Source organism: Rhipicephalus microplus, chromosome X (genome assembly GCF_043290135.1).
Source record: "Rhipicephalus microplus isolate Deutch F79 chromosome X, USDA_Rmic, whole genome shotgun sequence".
Taxonomy (NCBI): Eukaryota; Metazoa; Arthropoda; class Arachnida; order Ixodida; family Ixodidae; genus Rhipicephalus; species Rhipicephalus microplus.
The window spans coordinates 387,317,097-387,334,169 of record NC_134710.1 but is presented as its reverse complement, the minus strand read 5'-3'; the positions used below and the strand labels follow the sequence as shown (position 1 = coordinate 387,334,169).

The 17,073-nt window shown below is 47.0% G+C and overlaps 1 protein-coding gene across 2 annotated transcripts in view; it reads right to left on the bottom strand.

The window, feature by feature from the left end:
• The window catches only part of LOC119161028 (uncharacterized), a 126,296-nt gene extending 109,498 nt beyond the window's left edge, over window positions 1–16,798 (bottom strand). For both annotated transcript variants that reach the window (XR_012887533.1, XM_075880082.1), the window contains exon 1: window positions 16,757–16,798. The gene's annotated coding sequence lies outside the window, so the exon portion shown is untranslated. The remainder of the gene's footprint in view (window positions 1–16,756) is intronic.
• Window positions 16,799–17,073: the final 275 nt, after the last annotated feature.

The following is a 17,073-nucleotide window of genomic DNA, read 5'->3' as shown; positions in this document are numbered from 1 at the left end:
GACAGCACTTGTGCCGCGTTTTTGTGGCTTTCCACTAGCGCTTCAATCGAGAGATCCTCACGCTGCTCTCGAATGAGCGTCTCTCGATCAAGTCTCGGCAGCTCGCTCCAACTTTCCGCTACAGGCGAGAGCGTTGCAACCCTCTCGCTCTGACTCAATGGCGCCATGTCGTCTCCCCCTACGCATACCTCGCCGGCCGCTTCCGCGACGGGCCGCTCGCGTGACCGCTCACATGACTCATGCGGAAAATTTCCTTTCTGGGGTTCCGTCGACCCGCCGACAAGGTCACTTGAGAGTTCACTGCATTGAACCAGATCAAGCTGCCGCGATAGCTTCCGCGCTTGCGATCGCGTGAGGGCCATGCACGCTAAGTTGGGGAAGAACGATTTGCCCTGCTCTTTGAGAAGCTGCTCTGAGTTGTTGGAGAAAAGATAAGGAAAACGATCATTTAGCGCGGCAGACACAGCCGCTTCGGTGCGAAGCTTACCGAACGGGCCTTCAATGACAACGGTGGCGATTGGTAAGCGAACACTCTGCACCTCGGCGACTTGCCTGATCCACGCGCATTCTCCTGTAAAGTCATCCGGAGACACCAATGAAGGATGGACAACGTCCATGGTTGCCGCTGAGTCTCTAAGTGCTCGGCACGTTTTCTCATTCACCCTAATTTCTTGGAGATACGGCTCCAACAACGGCATGTTTTTTTCTGATTCTCGGATTGTTGCGAAGGCAAACTTTTCCTGACAGTTTCTCGCGATGTGTCCTTCCTTTTTGCAGTTGTAGCAGATTAGCGGCTTCCGTGATTCAAATGCCCGTGTGGTAGAAACCTCACTCGATTTCTCCGCTTCTGTTTGCCCTTCCCCTACACTGTCCTTCGTAAGAGACGGGTCCTTCTTGAAATTACGGTGCGGAACGGGTTTCCGTTGATCAGGTTTCCTTGAAAAGCCCTCTTTCCTTTCATCCTGTTCAACGCGCACTGCCCTGCTATGCAACTTTCGGCGAGTATAATACTCCTCAGCTAACTCAGCTGCCTTGTTTAACTGTACTTCCCCAAGTCTGTCCTGCAGCCAAAGTTTGACATCCTCCTCGATGCAGCGGTAGAATTGCTCCAATGCAACGCATTCCACCACTTTATCGCGGTCGTCATACACACCTTCGCCCTTGAGCCATTCAATCAAATCGGCTTTAAGACGAAACGCGAAGTCAACGTGTGACTCATTCCCCTTTCTAGCATACCGGAACCTTTGCCTGAAAGCCTCGGGTGATAACTTATAACGTCTCAAGAGCACTTCCTTAACCTCGTCATAGCTCTCAAACGCTTCTCTAGACAAGCAAGTTATCGCGTCGGACACTTCGCCGGGAAGAAGAGCTAACAGGTTCTGCGCCCAAAGAGACCGCTCCAAAGCGTTTCGCTCACAGACGTGTTCAAACTTGACGAGATACTTCGCCATGTCCTCGCCTACTACGAACGGTGGCAGTTGATCCCGAATTCTATAACCGCTGACCTGAACTGTTGGAGAAGCTACGCTAGGCGCCTGCGAACACTGTAGTATTGCCCATTCTATTCGTTTCAACTCGAGGCGCTCCTGTCTCTCGGCCTCCTCGCGGCGTTCTCGCCTTTCAGCTTCTTCACGAGCTTCTCGCCTTTCAGCCTCCTCACGTTCGCGAGCTTCTCGCCTTTCAGCCTCCTCGCGGCGTGCTTTGATATCCACCCAGGCCTCATCGACTTCCTCAGCCGACACTCCCTCATCCTTCATGATCTCAAGGATCGCTTGCTTTCGTTTTGCACGGCCTAAAGTAATGCCGAGTTCCTCACAAATTTCGATGAGTTCCTTCACTTTAAGGTTCTCCATCGTTCCCACTAGCCTCTTGCTGTTTGCCCCTGTTAACAATCTACTTGTCGTGCCCACTATAAGCCTACTAGCAAGACGCGCAAGCAATTTTTCACACTCCCGTGTTTACCCCATCCGCATTAACTTTGGTTTCAAAGCGCTTCGACTTGGCTTGAAACGATCAAAGCTCACTTCAATGCTTCACACAGCCCTTCTCTAAACTACTACAACCTGAGCTAGAGTAGTCTGGTGAACTGAGGGGAAAACATCAGGCACTCACCGCATCGATGTCGCTGACGCCGGCCGATCCCGCAGCTGCCAACCACTGTTGCGACGACGGCCAATCCCGCCGATGCCACCACTGTTGCGACGCGCGCCTCCGACGACGTTACGAAGGGCGCCTCGAAATCTCACCGCTGCAACCACTGTTGCGAAAGACGGCGACGCCAACACGGTCCCGAAGGCGCCACTGCTTCGAACTCCGCAGGGAAGGTCACCAGCCGTTTGGTAGCGTAGGTTTCTCAGCTCGCGACTGCTTCTGCGCAGAGCTGATAGACGAGCGGACGAGACGACGGTGAGTTAAACAAGGTTTATGTACAACATATATACAGAGGCGTTACAAGTTCGGCACTGGGGCCGACAGAGACTCGAAGAGCCGAGCTCTCCTCTCTAACACATAGGTCTGCTCTCAAACGGGTCCGCTCTGACACACATGTCAGCTTTCACCTAGGACCGCCGATCGCGACGCGCCGCAGGGCTTCTTTTATTTGCACCGGGTCCAACCAAAATGTCCAATCAGAAGCGCCGCTGGTCGTCAGGGCAGACTCCTCCAATGGGGTCGCCGCGCAATGCGTCAGACCCCCAGACATGAAGACGCCCGTTGTTTACTCGACGGGCTCGCTGGCACGTGCGCTGACTCACTGCACGTGGGCGCCAGAGAGGCGCCGACAGAAAGGCGCCGTGGCGTGCTGACGCCGTTGAGTTGTTGATCGCGTCAGGCGGGCTCGCGGCCGGCCTTGACACAGATTGCCTTTTTCAGAGGCAAGGCCGTTCGCTGTGGACTCGCAGGCATAACACTGGGGCCCGCAAGCGCTGGCTTCGAGGCTACGGTGTCGCTGCGATCGTGCGTTGCGGTTCGCAGCAGGGCAAACGCTATTCTGAAACTCATATGGCGCCCGCTGCGTCCGCAACGCCCGCAGCGCTTGCAAACGGTATTCTAAAACTCCCTAATGCCGCAATCCCGTCGCGTGCGTCGTCATACACTTTCCGCCAGACAGTGGCACATACCCACGCGCGGGTAGGTGTCACTGGTATGCGGGTATGTGCCACAGGTGATTGACACTTAGTATCTACCAAAGAACGATGAGAACACACATGTACAATTTTAGCACGTGAGCGTTAAGCAATACCTGATATCGGTTGCGTCGATTCAATGAAGGCATAGAATAAATGTCAGTGTTAAGAAAATCCTGGTATAGGCAACGTTGACCCCCTGATGAATGCAAATAGTGAATTTCAGGGTCCTAGCAGGTATCGAACCTAAGCATTCTGCGTGGCAGCCAAGCATTCTACCACACAACTATGCCAGGTCTTGGAACTGCTTTTCAAATAGACGCTAATCATCTTGAAACGTCAATTGTGGTTGCAGTGCTGCCTACTCAATTTTATAAACATTACATAGGCATTGTTTGATAGCGCCTTCACGTCGGGTTAACGTCAATTGTGTAGTCGGTTGCCACGCGCTGAAGTTGATTTATGTAGCAGTGTCCAGGGCCAGCAACCTCGCGAGCGTGAGCGCTTCATATCAGCTTCTGGTGTTGCCAATACGCATGTTCCCTTTGGCATCGTTGCGCAATCGCAAACAACTGGTTATATAAACATCTGAAACCCTTCAACATATGTCTGTGCGTGCAACATTTGTACATATATTAAGCGTCATTTCATGACGTGTCACTCAATAAAAAAATTGCAACACGGTAACCTTCCCTCCGCATGCTTCGCATAACGTTGAATTCCAGGTACGTCGGATCTGCCTTTTTTATTCAATTGGGAATTCTAGACTAACATGCCTCTTACCGTATTACGCGAAAGTGGCTGTGCGGGTGAGTATTGTGGAACACTGACATGTTTTTTTCGCGATTGAAAACATCCCGAATGCCCAACAGTGAGCGCCTGCAGAAAGTTGAACTACTCGTCAAAGTAGGTGATGACGGGGCGGGGGGGGGGGGGGGTCTGATCTTGAACTGCATCATACAAGCTTAAGGTAAAGAATGGCGCATCAGTGACGCTCCACGTCCAAAGACAGGTTTAGCACCGCTGACATCGGCAATACATTGTGGCATCCTCGATGACTTCATGATACCCTACACGTTTTACGGGCCGTTACCTGACGGGGACTTTCTGTTCGACCGAAACCTATCACCTGTTCACACTGCAAAAATTGTTGAAGAGCTCCTAAACAGGCGAGGGGTGCGGTGCCACAGGTGTGTCCCTAGTGTGGCACACCTCGAAATTATTGAGACCGTACGGAGAAGAATGAAGGCCAGGCTGTACCAAAAACGATCGCACATTTGTTGCACTGATAAGCTATAGAGTGCTGCAGTTAAAGAATGGATGCGCCTAAAAAAATCAGTTTCAATGTAAATCTGTGCTGGCCAATACAACCCATGACACAGGATGTGATTGCTGGATTGCTGTGCAAGGAGCCATGGCCCATTGCTAAGATGTGGTGACCACTTCTCTGCGTTCCTATTGCGTCACTTAAGTTCTTGCTTTTGAATATTTTCAGCGCCGACGCGGCATTGCTTCAGCAGCAGCCAAGCATCATTGACGAAGTTACCGGCTGGAATACCAGAAATTCCCATCCCGTTATTTCTGACGCTATGCAGCGTAGTGTCATTCATTTTGCATTCAATGGTAGTGTTGTTTCTCCGCGCTAAGTCAAAGTTAAATATTCTAAGAGTGTTTTGTAGGCTGCATCAGAAAGGTTGGCTAGCAGCTTCACCATTACTTTGTGTTTTCCGGGTGCTGTCCCACGTCTTATTTTTCATAAGGCTACTTTCAACACGTAAAGTTAGAAGGATCGATGTAGTTCTGTATTGAAAGACCCTGCATATGAGTATGCAAAGCCTTGTGGGTCCTGAAGTGTGCAGAAATGTTGATCCCGCACTTCATCTGCCAATGTATAGGCATCTCCTTCAAAAGCTTGCATGCTTTATAAGGTGTTTTTCAGTTTCCGTTTTGGTTTGTGTAGTGCGTAATAATGGTCAGAAGAAGTGCCAGGTGTTTTTACTGGAGATTGCTCCTGCTTCCGTATCGTACCTGTCCTCCCAAATGTAGTCTACAAGTTGTGCGGAACATTCTGCTGCTTGTAGGGTGATTTAGATGCGTCGTGTTCTTAGTTTTCCTGTGGAGCTCTTGTCGTTGCCACCGGCGCACTTGGCCGTGACGTGCCTTGCAGAGACGGATTAGGTGGATGCCCACCTCTGAAGTTGCCTCGGATAACTGGATTTCAGTTTCAGTTGAGTTGAGATGATCAACAAGTTTTTCAGCGCAGGTCGGATATTTTTATTCTTCAATGGGGTTCAAGTTTGTATTCTTGCCGGAACTTTCTATAATCTGGTTGACGGTCTTTTACATTAGATTTCTTTCGTGGTTTGGTTCTGATTGTGATGTTAAGGATGCGATGATCAATATTAGGAATTTTCGCGGTGTTCATTTATTTTCTATATTTGATGTTTTTAGTGAAAATGAAGTTCGAGTACGTGTCCGCGTTACTAAGTTTCCCATTCAAGTGTAGTATACATGGTCAGTATGGAGAGCGGGACGTATAGTGTGAACGTAGGTCCGGCTAGCATGCGCCCGCATTGCTCCTACCGTTTGAATCCCCAGAGAGTGCTGTGAGCAGTGAAGTCACCCAAGAATACTACGGGGTCCCTGCGTGTAGTTATGAGGGCTCTATTGAAGAGCGCTGCAAAGTTTTCATTTCTTAGTTTAGGGGATGCGTAGATGATCATTACTTGTAGAGGTGTGTCTAGTTTTTTAAGAGGAAGAAAAATGACGATCACCTAAGTGTAGTCAGTTTATAACCTTAGGTCGACCTCATTAGCCGTGTAGTTTTTTTTTGTGTAGGCATGTGCAGAAAAGAGGGTCCTGCTGAATTACGGTATAATTTGTATGCTATAATGGCGTTTCCTGGCTCCTGATGAGTGACCACCACGGTTAGGGTTTTGAAGGCGGACAAGAAAATCCGAAGGTTTGCTCGTTTGGCTCTGCATTGCAGACCTCGGCAGTTGCATTGGATAATTTTAGGGGGAATATTTATTTGTTCTGAGTTGTACTTGTATTCCACGGCATGGTTAAAAACACTGAAATGTATTGACTGTGGCCACGCGATAGCCGAAGAGCGTGCACTTTGAAGGAATGAATCTTTCATTCTAGACAGTGAACAGCTATCGTGTTCGTTCACGCCTTTCTTGGCACTGCGCGTTTTTTCGGGCAGCCGGCCCAACATATCCTTCATGGGCCGCTACTGCGGGGTTTTTTCGTTTCTTAGGTGGCGTGATGCACAATAATTTTGGGTATGAATTCTGTAATTTCCACCAATAAGGGTCCCATGATGACAGAGATTTGATTTTCTAAAGTGTAAAGCGAGATTGCATGGACTCCAAAGAAGTTGTCAAGTGACTCTCGAGCTAAGCGCCCAGGCTCGACTCCGAGTTGGACTCCAGTTGTTTAATCTCGAGTCTCCCGCCTGTAGGAGCAGGGGAAACGGACTGTCTGCATTCTAGAGTGGTAATTTTCTTGAGTAATATCTCAATTTGGATTTCAAGGTTTGCGACTATGTTCAGGGGAGGGGAGGAGGTATATGGAAGGCAGGAAGGAGGAGGCCGCCCACCAGTACCGTTCGCCTGTTCTCCGTGCTTATAGATGGTAGCCCATGGCCTGGCCACGCTGCCGGTTGGTTGTGTTGAGGCTTTTCGTTCAGCAGTCTCTTCTGTGATTTTAGTGGTTTCTGCGGTATTGTCAGGTGTTTCTCTATTTTGTTGGATGACGGTGACCAATTTCGAGTTCTGGCTCTATTGTGGGGTAATTTTTTGGGTAGGCCAGGATGTCAATCGTGGCCTTTTATGTCCGCGCTTTTCTTTTATTTGCCGTTGGCAGTTCTGCCTTTTTGCGTGAAGAATTTGGCTGCACACTCTCGTGAGTTTGTGACGTGATCTCCGTCGCACATCAAGCACCGCGGGTGACACACCTGAGGAACCCGTACACCCACCACCGATGGCGCTTCCTGGAAGGGAACGCCACGCGTGTTCGGTTTGATGCCGGAACAAGTGTCCATTTTGTATCCCACAATTGTGCATGTACTGAAGACCAGGATCGTCCAGCAGTATTTTCGTACTGGTAGTAGCGTGTTTTTGTAATGAACGAAGCGGGACTTCTCTTTTCTCATGAAAGTGATGCGGGCTTTGTTTGAGCTGAAATTTTTTTTTATTTTTACGATGTTTCCTTCTCTTCATTTGGCGTGTTGTTGTATCGTTACCACTGTATTTGTGCTATAACCGGTGATACCTCCGTAGCACATTTGCTCTACCTCGTTTCGACAGAGATAGCCTTACGGTGGGATCGTTCCATTGTCAGTGCCGATGTTGATATCTCCGAGCAGATGTTCCCGTGCTCCCGGATTTGGGGTGTGGACTACAATCAGGTTTCACTTATGGAACGGCGGGATTGCGACAGTTTTGGCGACTTCGTGCCCGAGGTAGGTCACGAGAGCAGCGCCATAGCGGTTCTCCGAAAAAGTTTCGCGTAACTATTCGTTTATCGAGGTTTCAGCACAATAAAAAATTCGTCAGGGCCATGCAAGCTTCGTCAGAAGGCGGGGCTTCAAACTTGCCGTGACCGTCTTCTCGTTGTTTATGGGTCCGCAAATCACTTGGCGGGAGCTCGCTGTTTCTCGGCGGCTGCGCTGGGTGCCAAGTTAGCATAGGGGTGGTGACGGGCGATCGCCTCGCTGAGGGCTTCGTCCTAATAAATTAGTTTCGGCTGTATTTTGGCTTTAAGGCACCGAGATGAATGCCCAGGCGATGCCTTCGGGGCCGTAGCCTCTCAAGGAGACAGTAGAAACAGCCATTTTAAGAGAAAGTCGCGTCGGGATCTAAGGCCTAGACGCTGCCAGTAGGCCCAAAGGGTGGTTCCACGTCATTTAGGCAGAAAATTACTCTAAAACGTCGAAAAAATGGCCCAGCTCGGAATATTTAGTGTTTTCAGAGCCCTGAATTTATAGTAGTCAAAAGTTGCCTAAGTAGGCTGAACTGTCTGCGGCCGGTTCCACCGTGGCGGTCTAGTGGCTAAGGTACTCGGCTGCTGACCTGCAGGTCGCGGGATCGAATCCTGACTGCAGCGGCTGCATTTTCTATGGAGGCGAAAATGCTGTAGGCCCGTGTGCTCAGATTTGGGTGCACGTTGAAGAACCCCAGGTGGTCGAAATTTCCGGAGCCCTCCATTGCGGCGTCTCTCATAATCATATGGTGATTTTGGGATGTTAAAACCCACATAACAGTCTGGGGCTGTTGTCGAAAATTGGAGGAGCCGAAGCAACACTCGCCAACTCAATACGCGCGCCTGCCAAGCCCTCCTGAACTTGAGGTCATACGTTGTGTATTGCCCGCGGTGGCCATATGTTCGATTTATATATGTGCACGCTCCTTGACCAGCAAGATCATTGACGAGAACCTCCTCTCGCCTCCCTCCCTATGGTGGCACTCGTAATAGTATGGAGGTTTATAAGAATGCGACTCGAAGTAATTATTAAGAACAGGGTGCAATGTCGCCGACGATTTTACCGTAAGCCGCTGGGACTGGTGTAGCATCGGCGGTTGCCCGTGCAGAGTTCATGTTTCGAAACAAGCTGCAGCGACACCAACAGAGATTTGTATTCAGTATTCCGTGATACGGCGTAGACCCGTTGGGCCAGCAAGTTTTTGCCGTTCTTCAATATTTGCTGAAAAGTTGGCGTTCAGTGACTATTATTGGGCCTTTTTTACACCTGTCAGAGCTCGGACATATGTAGTTAAGGTTTTGTCAACACTACCATGATCTCAATTCAATTTGAATATTTGTTGTAAAGGACTCAGATGTCGAGCATCACGTTGGGCGGCGGGAACATCCAACATGGAATCTTCGAGTAGCTTAGTTCAAGTACTCTTTTTCATACACACAGGATTCAAGTACATATGTAAACGATTGACGTATCTTTAGGTGAACGCCTCTCTTCCCCTGCTAGTGATCAAATAACATTAGACATGTTCGACTATTTCTTGCATAAGGTACAGAAAGCAGCTGCATTGATTGGTGAACAAGCGCACGTAAGATATTGCGTAAACTCTATGGTGATTGTGCTGTGCGCACAAGTCTAGGCGCACAGCATGGCTGTTAAAATATACCTCCTTCGTTTTTGAATATTCTACTACTGCTATATGACCACCACGCTTAATAGAACAATCACGTTTCTGCCCAGAAAGCTTTACTTAGAGATTAAATTACTCACAATTGGTACTTTTTTCATTACCAAGCGTTTCACATTATCAAAATGTGGAGATTTCATAACATAATTTGGGACCTTCAGGCCACACTTACTCTACCTCTGTTTCTTAATTTTTTTTGCCATTGGTGGGCTTCGTTTCGCAATATTTTCTTAATCGGAATTCGCCTATGTATTTTAATACGAACGCTTTTCCTGTGAGATATTTTTGTGAATACGGGTTCTACTGCAGTAATAGAACACGACAATAGAAAGTTTTAGAACAACGCTCGAAAAGATATAACGTTCGTTGCAGTTGCTCGCTATTTCCGTCATTCAAGGGTATTCTCCTAGAGGATAGCGTACAAAGCATCCGCCGAGGCTGCGAATGCTTACACATAGCTTTGTGTACACTGTAATCTAAAAGTAGGCGATATGAGAGTAAATAACTTGTGCTCTAGCAGACTCCTCGATGTATGTGTCAAAACTTCATGTAAGTGTAGTAAAAAATTTGCTGCCTTTGCGTTCAGAGTTATTAATATGACTGAGTGAAGTATTCGTTTGCACTCATCAGGAAACTTGTTCAGGAAAGTATAGGAGTAAATTGTTTATCCATAAAAAAAGCTGACATAAATTAACAATTTTTTTCCCTCGTACTTTGTACCAGAGAAATGAACTTGACATCGCTGCATACATCACTTGCATAAACACAAACACACACGGAACTTTTTCAAGGATTTGCAACTCACCGACTGACCACCGCTCGCCGTTCGCGCTGCAAAACAACGCTGCGGTCACTTTGTATATACATACTGTAAACCATAAAATGCCCGCATGGAAGTAAACGCCTTCTCTTCTAGCCCAAACCCAATGCGGTTTTTATAAAAACATTTCGGAGATAGTAAAAAAAAATCATTGTCCCTGGAAAAACGGGGTTTTTAGATGCATTTAGGTGAGTTTTTATTCAGATTCATTGGAGGACATTTTTATGAGAATATCGGAGCAAATTTTAACATTTTTAAAAAAAGGAAAATTTTGTCGCCAGCCGTACTATTCGCAAGCATAACTTCAATAAATTACCTTCTCAGCACAGAATAATATTCGCTCTACAGAGACATGCACACAACGATAACGTAATATTACAACACTCACATGGACCACAGCTTGCCACTCACGCTATACAAACGCACTTGAGTCGCCGGGTATATAGTGACACCATATTTTGTCCACCGATTTAGCTCAGGAGGGACCCTTCTTTTACGAATAATAAGCAATGAACATTCATGGCGTAGGTAGAAACATGAGGTCACCAGATGGAGGCACTTCAACACACAAGCATTTTTTTCGTAAACCCGCTCTATATTTAATGCTTTTGCAACGATAGTGAAACCTAATTATCAGATGGTGCTCAGTCGCATGAACTGTATTTTCATTAGCACTACTGTGTGTGAATTCGTAAAATGCAGGAATCGTACACAAAGCCTGAGCTCTGGGGCATGAACACTTCAACAGCGCACATTCAGGAGCTCAAGAGAATAACCGAGACACCGCCGCTATCAGGTTCGACCGCTAGGCCTCACTTAGGAGTACGGCCAGCTATACGATGAATGACAGCTGGTGATTTCAAAATGCCTGCTGCTGTGCAGTTTTAACGCGACAGCGTTAGAGAGCTCGTGTCGCCGAAATTCTGCCGTTGGCGTCAGCGCCATTGGTTGTGAGCCAGAAATCGTCCGCGAGAGAAAAATCAAGAAAGAACCAAACGAAATATAGAATAAAATATTCGAACCCCATTGAGGACAGAACTCCAGTCATTCGCGTGGTAAGCAGGTGTCCTACCACAAAGCCACGATGTCACTTGCAGCAGCTCCGGAAAAAAACACTACATAAATGCCCCGTAGTGAAAAGAGTCTTCTTAACGTATTTGTTCGACAGGTGTCACGACGAAAACGAGCCCATTCGGCGATTTGTATGCGCATTCGGAAGGCCATCAAACTACGTCGCAAAAAGCAATCACCACTAAAAACACACAAGAACTTTCGAATAGCTCTGAAAATGGACAACTATGTCCATCTAGTGGAAAATATATCACGCCTTTCCAGTTGCGTTGATCAAGCAAACGGCAAACAGCAAACGCTAGATAATGTGCTGCGAATGTGAGGCATTGTAAGACTCTTTATGGCCTCCAAGATGGCTAACACACTGCGTGTAGTTTGGAGGCCATGCGACTGATGCTTTAGATCAAAAACCTGTACATAGATCCGAAACCTGTGCCATTACTATAGATACGTAGCACTTGCGCGCGCGCGCGTTTGTGTGTGTGTGTGTGTGTGTGTGTGCGTGTGTGTGTGTGTGTGTGTGTGTGTGTGTAACAAAACATACTAACATACTAATAAGTATGCACTGAGCGGTTGTATTGCGCACAGGGGCCGGATTTTGCTATCGCGCTCAAGTCTTAGAGGCCAAGCTTAAGAATCCCCCAATTTCGCGCTGTCGTTACGACATGCACAGAAGTAAGCGTCCTTTCTCAACGCGGTTCAAGCTACCAAGCGATAGACATAAACAAGACGGTTTCCAGTTGCGGCTCCTGTTGCTCGCATGCATTGCATGGGCATGCATGCCGCACGCCGTTTCTGTGTGTCTCCGCCTGGTTTGGCGCTCGTGTCCTTATCACTCATTTGATGGCTGACGACAGCAACAGCTTACTTTTGTTACCACTAAATTATTCCTCAATATTTTTCGTAACAAGTCCCTCTGAAGTGAGGCACTCGGCGTTTCGTTGAGGAATCGGACAGATGTACAGCGTGGTTAAATGTTGCGAAATACCTAGAAAATATCACTCTGAATACCAGCCAGTCATTCTAAATATTCGTTGCTCTAATGATTGCGTTGCCTGTCCACAGATGCTCACACGGTCACTCACACAAGACACTGGAGTTTGACACCGACGTTTTAAACATATTCTTGAACACACACACATGCACGCATGCATGTCATGACGCCTTCTTAAAACTCTCATAAGAAGTTTGTAGCCACGCGACCTTAAACTCTGTGGTGAGCTTAACAAGGTCGCGTTGTTCATAAACTATGTGATTAGGCTAGGGGCTGTTTGCGACGACATGTGCACAGTTTACTCCGCTACCAGGGAGTCAATAATGGGGCAGGAGAGTTTTGCCGCTCATATGCTAAAAAAACTCCCATTTCGGAAATTTTTGCTTACAGTGCGGCAGCATGTTTTTTTCTAAACAATACATACATTTAAAAAATTGTACAACACACATACTTGTGCCGTTTTTGCACACATGAACGTCGCTAGGCCTGTCTCACGAGTAACGTTGGACAAATGCTGTCGATCATGAATTGTCGTTGTTGTGCAGTTTTCATCGTCGTTTTTTATATACAAATGAAAAAAGCTTGAGCCGGCCATTAAGGAGTCTTAGCTAGAAGCAGCGATGGACTCCCAACGAACGAGACTTCTTTCAGTCGTGGTTCCTGTTCTTCGCAGTGCACCGTTCGCCACATGTTGATTTATCTGCTTCGTACCGGCACTAGCCTTCGCGCTGGATTGTTCAGAGCGGGGGCCGCATGGCGCAAAAGAGGCATTTAAAACTGTTCTGCATAGCAGCAGCTTTTCTGTGACAGCCATTTTCAGCTTTGCTGGCGACCTCGCTACGTCGTCATATATCTTCGTCTTGTCGTCCTCGTCATGTCGGAGGATTACTCAAGTGTGCATTGACATCTGCCACTCGCTGAGAGAATAAATGTGGGAGAGCCAGCTCACCGTGTTCGTTGTTCAATACTGTGCGATTAGAGCTTGTCTTTGCCGTCCATACATGATCGGCGTTGTTGGTAGTGCAACACGTATGCAGAAAGCACTGATTGGGCGTCCGTTTCATGACCTCGGTGCGCTTACGTTTCACGCGGACGCGCCAGACATTCGTAGACATGCACACACACAAACGGGAACGCCAATGGCATGACTGGTTTTTTAGAACTCCCATGGGGAGTTTCTAACCACGTGAATTAGTAGCATCTGGAGAGTATAGCAAGTCGTCTGGTTTATTTACTCCGTCACTTGTCAACGAGAGCATAATGAGGACATATCCTGAATCCACTCTATGCAGCAATTGATTCAGGCATAGAAGTTCTTGGGGCTGATATGCTCATAAAACTGTCAGCTTTGCTTATTTTTTTGCCTACGGTGTTCTCTGTTTTAAAAGAGCCTGTTACACTTACGGTAACACATATACTTCAAATCCTTTAAAGCAATGTTTGAGTGGCCCAAGTGTTTACAAACTAACCGTATACCTTCCTTACCATATATATGTATACGCAATTACACACACGTGTGTTGCTGTCAAGTCTAGCTAGTACCCGAAACATTTCATACAGCTTTCGCCATGTAGACAGCTAATACGAGTGGCGTTCTTGGTATCGACAGTGTATTTTCGTTTCGGATTAAGAGGAGACGGAAAGCTAGGTGGGCAGATGAGATTAGAAAGTTTGCGGGTACAAAGTGGCAGGCAGCAGCAAGCACAGGACTGAGTTCACTGGCGGATCTTGGGCGAGGCCTTTGTCCTGCAGTGGACGTAGTCAGCCTGATGATGATGATGTTGATAATGATGATGATGATGGTGATGATGGTGATGATGATAGAATGTAGCGCACGTATAGAGTGCCGCTTCAAGGACAACGAATGGTCAATAATTTATCATACACTTCATATCTGGATCCACAAACACTGCTTCAGCATTAAATACCTTTAGTAATCGCACCTTTTATATAAATAATCACAATAGGAGTGAACAATGTTGAACCACGCGGGCGTAGGCTGAATTGAAAGGCAAAATAATATAATCTCATTGGCTTACTGATCAAATGCTTTTTCCCGAATAGTTGCATACTATCCGCGAATCAAAGCTCATTGCACCTTGTAGATAGTTAGTGACCTAATGTAGTTAGCGTTTGATTATTGACCAATGCAGCCTGTTTTCAGTAAGCCAGAATAACTGTTTATTACGCCATCAGCCCGACTGAAAAAACGTCCACCGTAGGAATGGTCGATTCCACCATCCACCATTTTGGTGGATTATGGCAGTGGAAATGTTGATGGGACATGGTGTATGGTGGCGTATGGTGGAGCAAATGGTGGATGGCGTGCTCCATCCGGCAGTGCTGGAGCGCAAAGCTGCGTCAGAACCACCGTGATGAGCTGCCACTTATGAAATAATAAAGATAATTGTAGAAAAGACATGTAGAAAGCACCCACAAAAAAAAAACAAAAAAAGTGCAACAGCGCGGGATTGAACCTGTTACCTTCGGATTTTTAACTGAGCACACTAACCACCGCCCACGCCGACAGATGGCGGTTGCGGTTTAAAGAAGTACCTAAATCACAAACTTACTCTTACACTTCAGTTTTGGTTTGTCGCTTACTTGAGATTGACGGGATCGGCACCTGCTACTAACATTTACACATTTGATAAACACAAACAAGTGCTGCCTGTAAGGAATTCACTGCGATAATGGCAACAGCGTTACGTTTTTGTGACAATTTACAACCGCAAGAAAATAAACAACTCAGTGGACTGAGGAGCAGGTACAGTTTATCGGCGGATACTGCCAAGTTTATTATCCGTCTCTCACTCCTTCCAAGGAGCGATATCTGTTCAGACTTTATGACGCTTCTATGATCAGTCGATAGATACGCCACACAATTGATTGTGATGTTTTTTGGCGCAACGCACAGCGCAGTAGTGCCAGTGCACCGCTGTTGCTCTGTCGTTTGGAACAACTACATAATGGCTTGGCCAAAACGAATGCAGTGCGCCAGAAACATTATGCTATCATATTGGTTAAGTAAACATACGAATTTACGAGTTTTTGTTATCGCACAAGAGCCAGTGAAGTGCCGGCAAGTGCGACCGGCGGCTGTCGGTGAGGGGAGGCGCACATTTGGTGGAAGAGCTGCAATCGCGTCGCATCGATATTTGTCGCTTCTTGCGCGGCCACCGTACACCAAAAAAGGCTTCATTTGGGGTAAATGATGCCACAGAATGCTGTATATTCATTTTTACTCGTCATAATTGTGCATTCTGAAACTCAGAAGCGCCGATAACACTTGTACGGGCTCGGTCGGTAGGATTACCCTTTAGTGGAAATCATGGTGGTTGAACAGAAGGGTGAAAGTCGAATTCGCTGGGGCTCGTCTCAACGCATGTCAATAGTGAAACTTTATGCATATTCGTGCGACTTTATTAACTTAAAGGTACGGCTCAAGCAATAGGGTGTGCCAAAATTGCCAGAGTTGCGTTTCTAGCTTGGTGACATCCAGTCGCCGCTGCGTTTTGCTCTAAAATTGAAAGGGGCAATTGCGAACTGGAGCTCATTTCTTTCTCAACAACTGCGCGCTGATGTAAAAATTTATTGTCACTGTTCACAGTGACACCTCTAGTTTTCAAAACATCACAACAAAGAAACAAATCGCGGATGTCAAGCAGATGTAAGTACGTGCGAGAAGAGTAAACATATTCACGGCCACATATTCTACGCTCCAAAAAAATTGAAGCGTTGTTGAAACCACTAGAATAAAAAAATAAACGTGCTAAAAAGCGTGATGAGCGGCGTTGGTTTCTTTTGACTATAAACATATATCTCTGCGCATACAACAACGAAACGCTAGATATAAGTGATCTCACATACTGTCAAGTGCTTTTTTTCATTGTGCCACCATCTTCCACCAAGCTTCCATCACGCCACCGTCATCCACCTTGCTCACCAAGCCTTCCACCAAAGACGTTTTGCCTCGCCACCATCAGCCGGCATTTTCCACCATCACCACCACTGGTTCACCACTACCACCACCATTTGCCACCATTTTTCTCCCTCTGGCCACTATGAGCCGGCGTTTTCTACCGTCACCATCATTGGCTTGCCACCACCATAACCATCTGCCATCATTTGTTGCACTCTCGCCATCATCATCCATTATGCCCACTATATTTTCCACCATATCTACTAACATTTCCGCCATATCCACTATTATTTCCACCATATCGAACAATGATTCCAACATCCACCAACCGAGGATTTTCAATAGGGAGTGTAAGCTCAACCTGTCGTTGTCGCGTTTAAAGTTGGCGCTTTATTTAAGCAGGATTACTTCAAGTGTCACCCTACATCTTGAGAGCCAATTGCAACTAATGTATGCTAAGGTGAGGGGATAGGACAAGTACTGGTGGTAGGTGCTTAGCGACCAGAACCCCGCCAATCGTGGTCAGGACTACTCATTTTTCCTGGAAACGTGGACGCGTGACCAAATAATCTGTTCTTTCTAGAGGTGAAGTAACTCCAGAAATGCGTGCATTGTTATGCAGTGTTCCAGCCTGAACAAAATTCGACTCACCAGCAGGCAGTGCAGTGAAGAAATACCGTTCAGTGAGTGAACTAATCTGGGAACCGTGTGCATGTGCTGGTCTTTTTATACGACTTCATCCGGTTAGTGACTGTACTGTTAATTCGCGTATGCTGCGGTACTAAAAAAACAAGTGAACACTGCGAACTTCCTGCAGTCACAGACAAACGGTGAAAAAATAAAATCACAGCAGACGTCATGACGGGCGTGTTTTTGATTTCTGCAGCAGCACTCATCGTGAAAGCCATAGACGTGGGGAACGTGGGGCCAGTTTTATCATAATGGAGTTCCAACGGTTAGTACGAAGA